The sequence below is a fragment of the Podarcis bocagei genome, assembly GCF_964188305.1.
Source record: "Podarcis bocagei genome assembly, chromosome: 9".
Classification (NCBI taxonomy): Eukaryota; Metazoa; Chordata; class Lepidosauria; order Squamata; family Lacertidae; genus Podarcis; species Podarcis bocagei.
This window is the reverse complement of record NC_138134.1, coordinates 74998120-75012399: the sequence shown is the minus strand read 5'-3', so window position 1 is coordinate 75012399 and position 14280 is coordinate 74998120. Positions and strand designations below refer to the sequence as shown.

The 14280-nt window shown below is 47.4% G+C and overlaps 1 pseudogene across 1 annotated transcript; it reads right to left on the bottom strand.

Annotated features, from left to right (window-relative positions):
* Window positions 1–6522: 6522 nt before the first annotated feature.
* LOC308594459 (oxytocin-neurophysin 1 pseudogene) lies at window positions 6523–11993 on the bottom strand (annotated as a pseudogene). Its single transcript, XR_014013357.1, has 3 exons — window positions 11783–11993; window positions 7887–8088; window positions 6523–6726 (listed from the first exon to the last, which is right to left on the bottom strand). The product of XR_014013357.1 is annotated as an oxytocin-neurophysin 1 pseudogene (transcript).
* Between the last annotated feature and the right edge of the window lie 2287 nt (window positions 11994–14280).

Here is a 14280-nt window from a genome sequence, read left to right as displayed (position 1 = left end):
CGATCAGCCTTCTTTATGGTCCAGCTCTCACTTCCATACATCACTACTGGAAAAACCATAGCTTTTACTATACGGACCTTTGTTGGTAAGGTGATGTCTCTACTTTTTAAGATGCTGTCTAGGTTGGTCATTGCTTTCCTCCCAAGAAGCAGGCGTCTCTTAATTTCGTGACTGCTGTCACCATCTGCAGTGATCACGGAGCCCAAGAAAGTAAAATCTCTCACTGCCTCCATTTCTTCCCCTTCTATTTGCCAGGAGGTGATGGGACCAGTGGCCATGATCTTCGTTTTTTTTGATGTTGAGCTTCAGACCATATTTTGCGCTCTCCTCTTTTACCCTCAACAAAAGGTTCTTTAATTCCTCCTCACTTTCTGCCATCAAGGTTGTGTCATCCGCATATCTGAGGTTGTTGATATTTCTTCCAGCAATCTTAATTCCGGCTAGGGATTCATCCAGCCCAGCCTTTCGCATGATGAATTCTGCATATACGTTAAATAACCAGGGAGACAATATACAGCCTTGTCGCACTCCTTTCCCAATTTTGAACCAATCAGTTGTTCCATATCCAGTTCTAACTGTAGCTTCTTGTCCCACATAGAGATTTCTCAGGAGACAGATGAGGTGATCAGGCACTCCCATTTCTTTAAGAACTTGCCATAGTTTGCTGTGGTTGACACAGTCAAAGGCTTTTGCATAGTCAATGAAGCAGAAGTAGATGTCTTTCTGGAACTCTCTAACTTTCTCCATAATCCAGCTCATGTTTGCAATTTGGTCTCTGGTTCCTCTGCCTCTTCTAAATCCAGCTTGCACTTCTGGGAGTTCTCGGTCCACATACTGCTTGAGCCTTCCTTGTAGAATTTTAAGCATAACCTTGCTAGCGTGTGAAATGAGTGCAATTGTGCGGTAGTTGGAGCATTCTTTGGCACTGCCCTTCTTTGGGATTGGGATGTAGACTGATCTTCTCCAATCCTCTGGCCACTGCTGAGTTTTCCAAACTTGCTGGCATATTGAGTGTAGCACCTTAACAGCATCATCTTTTAAAATTTTAAATAGTTCAGCTGGAATACCATCACTTCCACTGGCCTTGTTATTTGCAGTGCTTTCTAAGGCCCATTTGACTTCACTCTCCAGGATGTCTGGCTCAAGGTCAGCAACCCCACTACCTGGGGTGTACGAGGCATCCATTTCTTTCTGGTATAATTCCTCTGTGTATTCTTGCCACCTCTTCTTGATGTCTTCTGCTTCTGTTAGGTCCTTACCACTTTTGTCCTTTATTATGGCAATCTTTGAACGAAATGTTCCTTTCATATCTCCAATTTTCTTGAACAGATCTCTGGTTCTTCCCATTCTGTTGTTTTCCTCTATTTCTTTGCATTGCTCGTTTAAGAAGGCCTTCTTATCTCTCCTTGCTATTTTTTGGAAATCTGCATTCAATTTCCTGTATCTTTCTCTATCTCCCTCGCATTTTGCTTGCCTTCTCTCCCCCGCTATTTGTAAGGCCTCATTGGACAGCCACTTTGCTTTCTTCCATTTCCTTTTCATTGGGATGCTTTTCATTGCTGCCTCCTGTACAATGTTACGAGCCTCCATCCATAGTTCTTCAGGCACTCTGTCTAGCAAATCTAAATCCTTAAACCTGTTCCTCACTTCCACTGTGTATTCATAAGGGATTTGATTTAGATTGTATCTTACCGGCCCAGTGTTTTTTCCTACTTTCTTCAGTTTAAGCTTGAATTTTGCTATAAGAAGCTGATGATCTGAGCCACAGTCAGCTCCAGGTCTTGTTTTTGCTGACTGTATTGAGCTTCTCCATCTTTGGCTGCAGAGAATATAATCAATCTGATTTCGATGCTGCCCATCTGGTGATGTCCACGTGTAGAGTTGTCTCTTGTGTTGTTGGAAAAGCGTGTTTGTGATGACCAGCTTGTTCTCTTGACAGAACTCTATTAGCCTTTGCCCTGCTTCATTTTGCTCTCCAAGGCCAAATTTGCCCGTTGTTTCTTTTATCTCTTGATTCCCTACTTTAGCATTCCAATCCCCTATAATGAGAAGAACATCCTTCTTTGGTGTCGCTTCTATAAGGTGTTGTAAGTCTTCATAGAATTGGTCAATTTCAGTTTCTTCAGCACCAGTAGTTGGTGCATAAACTTGGATTACTGTTATGTTAAAAGGTCTGCCTTGGATTCGTATCGAGATGATTCTATCATTTTTGAGATTGCATCCCAGTACTGCTTTCGCCACTCTTTTGTTGACTATGAGGGCCACTCCATTTCTTTTGCGGGTTTCTTGCCCACAGTAGTAGATATGATGGTCATCCGAACTGAATTCGCCCATTCCCGTCCATTTTAGTTCACTGATGCCCAGGATGTCAATATTTATTCTTGCCATCTCATTTTTGACCACCTCCAACTTACCCAAGTTCATGGTTCTTACATTCCAGGTTCCTATGCAATATTTTTCTTTACAGCATTGGACTTTCCTTTCGCTTCCAGGCATATTCGCAACTGAACGTCCTTTCGGCTTTAGCCCAGCCGCTTCATCAGCTCTGGATCTACTTGTACTTGTCCTCCGCTCTTCCCCAGTAGCATGTTGGACGCCTTCCGACCTGAGGGGCTCATCTTCCAGCGTCATAACTTTTATATGCCTGTTGTCTTTGTCCATGGAGTTTTCTTGGCAGGGATACTGGAGTGGCTTGCTGGTTCCTCCTCCAGGTGGATCACGTTTGGTCAAAACTCTCCACTATGACCTGTTCATCTTGGGTGCCCTGCTCAGCATAGTTCATAGCTTCTCTGAGTTATTCAAGCCCCTTCGCCACGGCAAGGCAGTGATCCATGAAGGGGCCCTTTACCTTTACCTTTACCAAATTCACCTATTAATACAGCAACTCTGAAGGGCAGTGATTGTATTGCAGGTCTTTGGGGAGGAGGAACAGAGAATGTATTGTGGACAGATTTCACAGCCTCCAACATTTCCCCAATGAAAATAGGGACGTCAATAATAATAATAATAATAATAATAATAATAATAATAATAATAAATGTTATTATTTATACCCTGCCCACTCTGGGTGGCTTCTAACGTATATAAAAACATAATAAAACATTAAACAATTTAAAAAATCTTCCCTATCTGTTGCGTTCGCAAAGTAAAGGAAGGACTGGACCCTGATTAAAAACAAGACACGAGGCTTTGACCAGCAAGGCTCTCGGAGAAAGTGCGTACACAACACCCCTCACCAGGCCATTTTATTAGCAAAAGAATCTTTTACACAGTGCTCGTAAGAACCAATCATATTTCCTCAGCATTTCATCAAACCCACGTGGGGAAAAAGTTACACTACAACACTAATTAGCATGCATATATTTTGGGGTAAATAAATTGAGAACTACAAAGGGGTAGTAAATAACTTGAGAACTACAAAGGGGTGCATCTGGCAACCCCAGAGGTGAGAAATAAACATGATAAGAAGGATGGCCAGAAAGACCAGATCACTACCACCTTCATGTGAGATCTGTTTCCTGGCTCCAAGATTAACATTTTAAGATTATATATAAGAAAACTACATCAAAGTAACTTGCCTACTATCTTTATGGCACAGGATGCCTGCCTGGCGAAGCAACTGCTGTGTACTGCTGTGTACGTGACGTGAGGAGAGAGAAATGGGCAGTAGAGTCAAAAGGGCCAGAGATGCAGAGGTGTAGATTGATCAAAAATCATATCAAAATAGTTTAAACCCAGTCAACGCAATGCTTTCATTGCTGACACAGATGGCTTACTCTATATTTGTTATAATTCCTCATAGCAATCCCACCTGATCACTACATCTCTGGATATTTGCACTCCTACACTATCAAGGGCTGCCTTCTAAAGGTTGTGGAGTTACTTATCTCCTTGACTTGGGGGGGGGGGGTCGCCAATACCCATACCCTCCAACATTTCTCCGATGAAAACAGGGACATCCTAAGGAAAAGTGGGGCATTCTGGGATCAAATCAGAACCCAGGACGGCTTCTATAAATCCAGGACTGTCCCTTGAAAATAGGGGCACTTGGAGGGTTTGAGCTTTTGCCCCTACCAAAACCAGATCTCCAAATGAAGCATAATTTGAGACTGTGGCACCTCTGGTTTTGTATCCCATGCTCTGTTAAATCTGTTCTGGGCTTCCTCCAACCCTCCAGGGCAGGTCTGGGGAAAGTGCAGGAGGTGGGCAGAGGTGGAGAAAGGGAGGGTGGTATTTCTACCGTGCACATAAATCATTGCACTAACAGAACAAGGGCACTAGGTATTTCTCATTGGTCCTAAGTATAGAGCAATGACAAGACTCCTGCATCTTTCATAGTACTAAATACTAAGGTGCAAAGTCCTGTCTTCTTTTGCAGCTGACTACTCTGTCCGAATGACCGATTAATCTGGATGAAGAGCAGGTCTGAAAAGCAGAGTGTGGTCCAATCTGAAGGCCAGCTTGTCTTTTTTAACACCATTCCACCAGCTCTGCTTTCCCTTAAGTTGGTTTTCTTCTTCAAGCCCAGCAAGAGGGAAACGCTAATTTGTTATGTTGTTCTGGTCATAACCACCTTGGCTTAAAGGCAGCTGTTAGGTAAGGAAGAAGATCAGTTTTCCAGACTGCATTAAGGAAATTACTGAAAAAGCAGTTGCATTAGAGAGAGCGGCAATCATGCAAGACCTTTTATTCCTGACTCAGAAGAGAATAAAGGAGATGCTAGGTCAGGGTGGCTGGTGCTTGGAGGTTATCTTCAAGTTATGGCCCTTTTGTGGTGTTTTTCTACAATCGTCTTGAAATATACTCGGCGTTGAGTGTGAATTTCATGCTCTTTGTTCAGCTCATAGTAGCAATGAATGAAACTTTCCCCAAAACGTCTAGCTATATATACATTATTTACACAATGGGCCCCACGTAATTGGCTAATTCCGGGCTGCTCCTGTAGGCCAATCAGGTCGCTGATTCACTTCCACCTGGAGCTGGATTGGGTGGCTCCTGCGGACCAATCAGACTGCTGCATTATGGATCCTATTGTTCTAGGATTCAGCTCAGTACATAACACATCTGAAAGTGGAACCAGAGCAGCACACAGAAACACCATTTACCTTCCCGCCGGAGTGGTACCTGTTTATCTACTTGCACTGTGATGTGCTTTTGAACTGCTAGGTTGGCAGGAGCAGGGACCGAGCAATAGGAGCTCACCCCATCACGGGGATTCGAACCGTCAACCTTCTGATTGGCAAGTCCTAGGCTCTGTGGTTTAACCACAGGGCTACCCGCGTCCCTAGGTACAACACTATATAGAATGCTATATAATCAGGCAATGCCCATTCCCAAAGCCAAGCTCCTTCTATTACATTTACTGTACTCAGAAGGAATTCTGTTGAGCAGCATTCCCCTGCAATCTGAATTAGAAGTTTCCTTCTTGTGACTTCTGCTTCTAATTGCTTCCTAATTGCAGGCTTCTGCTTCCAAAGTGCCTCTAATTTTATCTTAATTGCATGGGGCAGCTGAAGCATTACCGTATTTTTCACTCCATAGGGCACACCGGAGCATAGTGCGCACCTAGTTTTTAGGGGGGGGGGAATAAAGGGGGAAAACATATTTTTCCCCCAGCCCCAAAGAGCAAAGAAGACAAGACAGCGAGCGAAATCCATCCCACTGGCTGTCTTGGCTTCCTCTTTAGCCGTGCGCAACCTCTCCAGCCGGGAGAGGCTGTGCGTGGCTTTGGCAGAAGCCAAGACAGAGAGCGGGATGGATCCCGCTCGCTGTCTTGGCTTGGTTTTTAGCCGCGGGGCTGGGGCAGGGGAAGCCCAAGCTTCCCCCGACCCCAGCCACCAGAACAGGTTCGGGAGCGACGGCAAGGTTGCGTGCAGCCTTGCTGCCGCTCCCGGAGCTTGCGGGGCTGGGGGCGCGCTCCTAAGGCTTGTGGATAGCTGCCTGAAGCCCGGGGAGTGCAGTGGGAGTTGGCGCTGCGCTCCCCGGGCTTGAGGCTTCAGCCTGCAAGCCTTTGGAGCACGGCGGGAACTCCTGAAGCCTGGAGAGTGAGAGGGGTCGGTGCTCATCAAAAGCACGTCAAAGCACGGAGGGAGCGCACCCTCTGTGATTCGGAGGTTTCGCGTTGCTATCGCTGAAGCCAAGGAGCCTGCATTCGCTCCATAGGACAAACACACATTTCCCCTTCATTTTTGGAGGGGGAAAAGTGCGTCCTATAGAGCAAAAAATACGGTACATACAAATTGTCTTAGAATTGAGCCTTCTTCTTCCCTGAAAGGGGAAGGAACTTTTAATTACTGGCTTCCTCTCATCATGGTTTTCTTTCTTCCCTCTACAGCAAAATAATTGCACTCTATTGTTCTAACCAACTAAAGCAGGCTAAATTCACTACCAGTGTGGATTTGTGTCCAGAACACAGCTGCAATAAAACACCAGCGTTAAGGGGCCCAAAGTTTCCCCACCATGTATTTGAAAATATCAAGCGTTTCCCTGCATATATGACACAGGACAAAACATGCAACACAATGCAATAAAAGACTTTTATTATTTGCTGTGTGTTTACATTTCCGTCTCCAAATTTTTATTTTTTCTTTACGCTATTTAGGATATTCTTTGGATTCTTCTTTTTCTGAGGGCGTTCTGAAATACAAGTTGGAGAACCGATGTTTTGGAGGCTGCCTCCCCGCGGACTTCAGGGACGCACGCATTCCTCATCTTCGGTGCAGCTCTCTGTGGAAGAAAAGAGTAAACAAATATAAAAATTCCTGTGCTTTAATCTTCTGGCAAGCCTTTTGGGCTGGTCACAAAGTCTCCCCTGGTATTCTTGCAGTGAAGCTGGTAAACTGTGGCCTAGAGGATGTGAACTGTTAGGTGGATTTGTAGCTGTTTGACTAACTGAGGCCCAAAAGAACTCCCCAATGGTTCCTTGCAATCCTGGGAGAAAAGGACAAGTGGGGTGTCATCAAATTTGCAGATGACACCAAACTGGGAGGGGTAGCTAAAACCTCAGAGAATCAGGACTGAAGATGAGCTTCACAGATTGGAGAACTGGGCCCAAACTTTTTTAAAAAATGAATTTCCATAGGGACAAATGTAAGGTTTGACACGTAGGCAGGAATAACCAGGTGCACAAATATAGGATGGGTGACACCTGGCTTGACTGCAGAACATGTGAAAAGGATCTTGGGGTCTTAGTAGAGACCACAAGCTTAACATGAGAGAATAGTGTGATGCAGCAGCAAAAAAAGTGAATGCTAATCTAAGCTGCATCAACAGAACTCTAGTGTCCAGGTCCAAGGAAGTAACAATACTATTCTATTTTGCCTTGCTCAGACCCAACCTGGATCATTGTGTCCAACTCTGGTCACCACAGATTAATATTGACAAGCTGGAATGTGTTCAGAAGAGGGCGAACAGGGTGACCAAGGGTCTGGAACCCAAGCCTGATGAGGAATGGTTGAAGGAGTGTTGGGTATGTTTAGCCTGGGGAAGAGAAGACGGAGAGGTGAGATGAGCCGTCTTCAAATATCTGATGGGCTGCCCCATGGAAGACGCAGCAAGATTCTTTTCTGCTGCTCCAGGACCCAAAGCAATAGATTCAAATACAAGACAGAAGAGTCTGACTAAACATTAGGAAGAACGTTCTGAGTGTAGGAGCTGCTTGGCATTGGAAGTTTTTAATGGTAAGTCGGATGGTCCTCTGTCTTGTATGATCTAGTTGAGATTCCTGCATTGCAGGGGTTGTACTAAATGATCCTTGGTCATGACTTGTTAATGTGTCTTTGCCTTGGCGGTGGTTTTCCACTTGACTTTTCTGACTCACATTCCCCCTTCCTCTCTCCAGCACCCCCTCTTGCTGAGCTTCATCTCTCGCACACGGATACCCTTACCGACAGTGCAGCATGTGCCCGGCACTGCACATCTCCCGTCTTCACCGCACCACTTCCAGCCGGATGCGCAGGGGTCAGGCAGGTCATTTTCCTCCAGGCAGCGCTGAGTTTCCTCGGTGTCAATGAGGCAGCCAAATTCTTCTCCGCAGCAGATGCTGGGGCCAAAGCAGTTTCCTTTCATTTCAGGACCACAGGTGATGCACTGAGAGAGAGAGAGAGAGAGAGAGACAGAGAGATAGACAGAGAGAGAATGGGTGGTGCTGAGTTCGAGTTTGGCTACGGCAACGTGACTACAGGTATGCTGAACTAGATTGGTGTTTGGTCTGATCCAGCAGGGCTCACGAAAATCCATCCAGACCAACGTTCCCTGTCCCACAGCAACAAGCCGGGTGCTGCCAAGTACCCCACAAGCAGGGGAATCCCTGTCCCTGCCTTGGCTACTGGTATTCAGAGGTATATTACCTCTGAAGCTGAAGGTTTCATCCAACCATGCTGGCTAACACAGACCTGTCCCCTATGGGGTTTGGAACTTAACAGGTTAAGTTGTTCCCATGATGCCTCAGCATTCTGACGTCAGCTTTCGAAGCTGGGAGGAGTTTTCTCTCTTCTTCTCTGTTCTTTGAGGGAGAAGGTCGCAGTTTGCCATGGCTGCGGTGAGCCCAGGGGTTTTCTGGGGAATGTCGGAAGAAAAAGGACTGTAAATAGACAAACCGGGCTCTGTGTGTTTGTCGGAAGCTAAGTGAAGCTAAGTGACAGTTTTACCGCTGTGTTCACTCTGCTGAGGCGTGACTGGAGCGACTGGAGACGGAGCAGAGTCTCGCAGAGGAAGTGTGCCGGACCGGCCATAAAGAGCTAATTGGGGACCGTAAATCAATTAGCGGGGGTCACGCCAAATCAATAAATCGTACATCCCCCAGGATGGATTTCTCTAATTCCCCTTTCAAAACCATTTGAGGCTACAGTCCTATGCATATTGTCCTAGGTCTAAACACCATGGGTGACATCCCACTTAACGTTACTCAGGGTAGACACACTGAATTTAATACACATTATCATGATTATGACAACGTTTATATCCTACCTTTTCTCGAAGGAGTTCCAGGTGGTCACATTGCTCTCCCTCTCCCCATTTCATACAGGCATTGTATTAGTTAATCATTTTATATTTTATATTTCTCACCACATCTACCAGGCAGAGTGATGTGCCTCTCTCTGAATCTGTTTTCTATTTAGCAAAGTTCAGAAATGGACTTTCTTTTTACTCCAATCACACCAGGAATCTTCATTTGAACCGAGTGCCAATGTGAACGTTTGGCTCAACAAGCTGATCACAACCAATTAATATGTATTTCTTTAACAAATTTTATATCCCGCTTGATTGTAAGGAAGCCTTTAAGCAATTTGCAAAAAGTATTAAAATCATCTGAATAAAAGAAAAGTGTTTTAAGTAGGTGCTGAAGCTTAAAGTCAGGGATGGGGGACGTGCCGCTCTCTAGCTGGTGTTGCAATGCAGCTCACATCAGACCCCAGAGAACATGGCCAAATGCCCCAGAGGATACTGGGAGTTGTAGTCCAACAACATCTGGAGGACCTCAGCATCCCCACCCTTGCTTTACTTTACCATCCTGTACTTACTTACCTGGTTGCAAGTCCTACTGAACTCAATAAGGCTTACTTTTGAGTCGCTATGTCTAGGCTTGCACTGCACTCACATTTAATTAGTGAGGCATAAATTGAGGCCCTTGCAAAGGAATGGTCTTGCAGGAAGGCAGAGTACCTGCCATGCAGCTTGGAAAAGAGCGTTGAAAGGGAGTAAATGCTTCAGTACAAGTGCTGGTATGAAAAATACTTTAAAATCTAATCTGCAATGTTTCTAGTGCATGAGTTGTGCACAGAGCATGACCTTGTTGCTTCCCTGGAGGGAGGGTTTCACAATGTCCAGCTCACAGATAAATGAAGACACTGACACATGTCTAACCTATGGGTTAGTGGCAAGCTGTGGGCCAAATCTGAACCCCAAGCAACCACACTTGGCTCTGCTAGCCCTGCAAGCTTCTCTAGGGAACAGAAGTACAGAGAAGAGCAGCACTTAACACAGGCAACAGAAATGGGCCGGCATGGAAGGTTGAAAGCTGTGCTTCGAGATCCCTGCACCATTACTAAATTAAAGTCTTTCCTAAGATGCTTACTGTCTTATCTCCCTCTCATATAGACATATAAATCTACGGCAGCACACAACCCGTGTGTTCAGAACACCTTTAAAGCACCTAAATAATCCTGGGAATTGTAGTTTGTTAAGGGTCCTGGGAATTGTAGCTCTGTGAGGGGTAGACTGCCATTCCCAGGATTTGGGGCGGGTGCGCTTTAAATGTCCTTTAAAGCAGTGTTTCCCAACCTTTTTTGGGCAAAGGCACACTTGTTTGATGAAAAAAATCTCGAGGCACACCACCATTACAGCCCCGTGACGTCAGCGCGCAGCGTCGCGCCGGGAGGGACGCACGAAAGTGTAAGTTTCAATTTTTTTCCCTCCCCTCCTGTGTAAAGGGGAATGCACTCTGCTAAGTAAAGGCACTTGCCACAGCAGCGTCAACGTCACAGCACCCACCGGCACCCAAGAGAGAAGGGGTCTCAGCAGCCCTTTTGCCAGGAAGAGGAGCAAGAACTCTCTGTGAAGAGGAAGCCTTTAAGGCTTCCTTCTGTCCACTCTCTGTGAATTACCTGCCCGGAGCGGGTTTCTGGGGGGGGGGCGCTGCTGCCGGTGTCCTCCCCGTCGAGTCTGGCCTTGCCCGGCGCGTGGTGGCCGCCCTTTCCCACACTCTGCCGGCTGCGCTGCCAAGCCCCGCGGCTCGGCCTGTCAGCGTTACCGGGCTCGGCGGGCGGTAATTCCCGAAGAAAGCCGGCGGCGCTTGAAGAGCTGGCAAGCCCCCATTTGCATGTCTGTTTTCCGCAGCCCTTGGAGAGGATTAAGTTCCCTCCTTCCTGCCGGGGAACCTCCAAGCTTTGGGGTGGGGGGGGAGGAGGCAGCAAAGCGAGGCAGGAAGGAGAGCGCGGCTTGGCTGGGTGAGCTTTGGCAGGGGCAGGGAATGAGAGCCGCGAGGCGGGCGCTGCGGGCGGAAGCGCTGCCCGCCGAGCTCGCAGGCAGCCAGGTAGGCAGACGGCGAGAGCCCCGCGCTGGGCGGCCTCTCCTCGCCGCCGCCACCCCGCCTCTCGCCGCCCGACTCGCCCGCCTCCCTCCCACGGAGGTAGGCTGGTGTGCCGTGGGAGGGAGGCGGGCAAGTCGGGCGGCGAGCACACGCGGGGCGGCGAGCGAGCTCCCTCCCACATCCCATCGCCGCTCGCTTCGGCCGGCCTACTGGGCTGTCGCAGGCGGAAGGCCTGCGCATGCGCGAGGTTTTCGCGCCTTCCTCCAGTAGGCTGGCCGAAGCGAGCGGCGATGGGATGTGGGAGGGAGCTCGCTCGCCGCCCCGCGTGTGCTCGCCGCCGCCGCCCTGCCTCTCGCCGCCCGACTCGCCCGCCTCCCTCCCACGGAACACAAGGCAACGTTCCACGGCACACTAGTGTGCCGCGGAACACCGGTTGGGAAACACTGCTTTAAAGGAAGGGTCTTCTCTGCAGCCTTGAGGGAGCATTCCTTCACTCTTTTGCTACAGTAGTTGCAGCACCTCTCTCTCTTCCATAAGGAGCAGTGCTCCATCCCTGTAGAGCAGAAACAGGTCTGAGAGGCAGAGCAAAGCAGAAAAGGGATTAGGGACACAAAGACACCTTTGGAACAATTCCCCCAGCAAAGGAGCAGAGAAGCAGTCCCTTTCAGAGACAGGCGCATCAATTGAGATTTGCAGGTGCATCAATTGAGATCCTCTCCCCTCTCTCTCCCGCTCTCTCTCTCTCCCCCCTACCAGTCTGTATTCTTTGCGTTCTATGACTTCTCTCTTTCCTCGCCAATGCCAATTCTGGATGTCTGAGACTGATCTCTTTCCTCCCCGAGGGCAGTTTGTGATATAGCATGCCGAAGACAAGGTGAGTAGGCAGAGGACATAGACTAGAAGAGAGGTCTCAGGCATCTTGGTGGGCTTGCAAATCCCGCTCGCAGGCTGTCTTCCTCTCCTGGCTTCTGACTCCTTCCTGGACCACCTGGCTCTTTATACCCTTCGTAGCTCCCCTTTGCATTGATGCAACATCATGACCTTGATGGAGGCCCCGCCCCTCTCACTCTGGCCCCGCCCCTCAACTCCCTCCCCCCCTTTGCGTCCTCCTCCTCTGCCACGATTGCAGCCACCACAAAACAGCCATACGTCTGGAAGCTCAGGAATCAAGAAGTTTAAAAAGAATGGGAAATGTTTATAATGTATACACAAAATCATTGTAAACAGGTCAAAACATTAGCAGGATTTTAAATACACTTGTTGGGTCTTCATTGCGGTGGGTGGAGAAGGGACTGATTCTTCCTCATTTTCAGCCACCTTAGCTTCTGTGTGCAACGTTACTCCAGGAGATGAGTAACCTGCCTTGCAGAAGGAGGAAAGTCTGGAACGGGGATGTCTTGGCGATCTGAGGTGAGATACCCAGGTAGCGGAAGTTGCCCCCAGTTCCGCTCACCCCACAGAGGCAGCCTAAGGTCCCAATCGTTTACTGTGGCAGAAGACAAGGCTTCAGTAAAACAGTTCTGGATGTTGATACATACAGCTTTTGCAGATATATACATACCAGTAGAAAGTATCTCTGCTGCTCCAGCAGTTGAAGACGTAACACAGACTCCAAATCAATACTTCCGAACAGACTCCCTCACTTCACAAGCCTGACCCCAACACGCAGCACAAGACCCCGGACACAATGAGCTGATGTGCCAGAATCACTTATATGGGTGGCAATAGGCTGTTGTCATAGCAACTGGCTTGGCTGACCATGCGCCTGTTGGCTTATCTCATTCTTGGGGTGATTTACACTCATGAAGGAAATTAAACCCTTTCTTCGTGTCCAGTCTGCTGTTTATTCATGCTGGCATGTAACAGGGAAAGTGCTTTTGAAAATGAATTACAGTGGTACCTTGGTTCTTAAACGCCTTGGTACTCAAACGACTTGGAACCCAAACACTGCAAACCTGGAAGTAAATGTTCTGGTTTGCGAACTTTCTTCGGAAGTCGAAGATTCTCCGTTTTGAGTGTTATGCTTCCGATTTGAGTGCCACACTTCCGTTTTGACTGTTACGCTGATGTCTGTCTGTTTTTGCTATATATTTTTCATTTTTGCGGCTCTTTTTTGTTTTGCTTTTGTGACTGTGTGGAACCCAGTTCAGCTACTTATTGATTGATTGTGTGACTGCTGTACATTGTTTATTGCTTTCATTTTATGGATCAATTGTCTCGTTGTTTTAGAGGGTTTTTAAAAAAAGTTTCTGGAATGGATTAATCCATTTTGCATTAGTTTCTATGGGAAAACAATCCCTCTGGAATGGACTTGCGGAACGGATTAAGTTTGAGAACCAAGGTACCACTGTATCAGTATCAACAAGCAGGCAGTCATGTAAGAATAAGCCCTGCAACTAAGTTGGTGCCAAACATCTTGCTCTGCTTTCCTTTGGACCACATCAGCAAGGCTGAGAGGGGGTCTTGTCATCTGGGCAGGGTCATTATCCACCCTGCCCAGGTTTGCACCCCAAGGAGGTCATTTCAGTGCTGCGAAGGTAGAGGCACACTCCATTGTCTCGCAAGACAGACAGATGTCAACCACTAAAATTTAATAGTTACAGAATCTCTTTCCTTGCTGCATATAGCAATTGCTTATCCATATCAGATTTGTATGGTTCCACAGAGCAGAACCAGTAAAATTTAATAGGTACAGAATCTCTTTCCTTGCTTCGTATAGCAATTGCTTATCCATATCAGATTTGTATGGTTCCACAGAGCAGAAAAGAGGAGGTGTACATACGGTTGCCTGGATATCCCCATAGGCCCTCCCTGCCGCACAAAAAAGAGAGAGATTACTTACAACTGACCACCGTAAGATATCCAGTGCCTAGCTCCCCAGTTGCAACGTAGTGGCGGAGGATGCTTAACTCTCATCCTGTTGCAAAATGTTCAACAGTTGCATTGGAGACATTAACATGAGACTGCTGGGTGTGAAGGCTGTTTGATACCTCCATGTTTTGATTCAAGGACTGCCAATGTAGTGCCCATTGGTGAGTCAACCCTCACCAAACCTCCTCCCTCTGTTTTGCAGTGTTGTGCTTTGTTTGGGCCCAAAAAACTCCCCCCAACTCCAAGCAACTTCTCCTCAGATGCCCCCCCACGCCACCCCTGCAGTGCGGTCCCCAAAGGAAGACGCTTCCCAGACCTGACACCAGCAGGGAATGACCTTAGGAACGTGGAATTAATATGCAAGGGGGAATCTTTCAGTG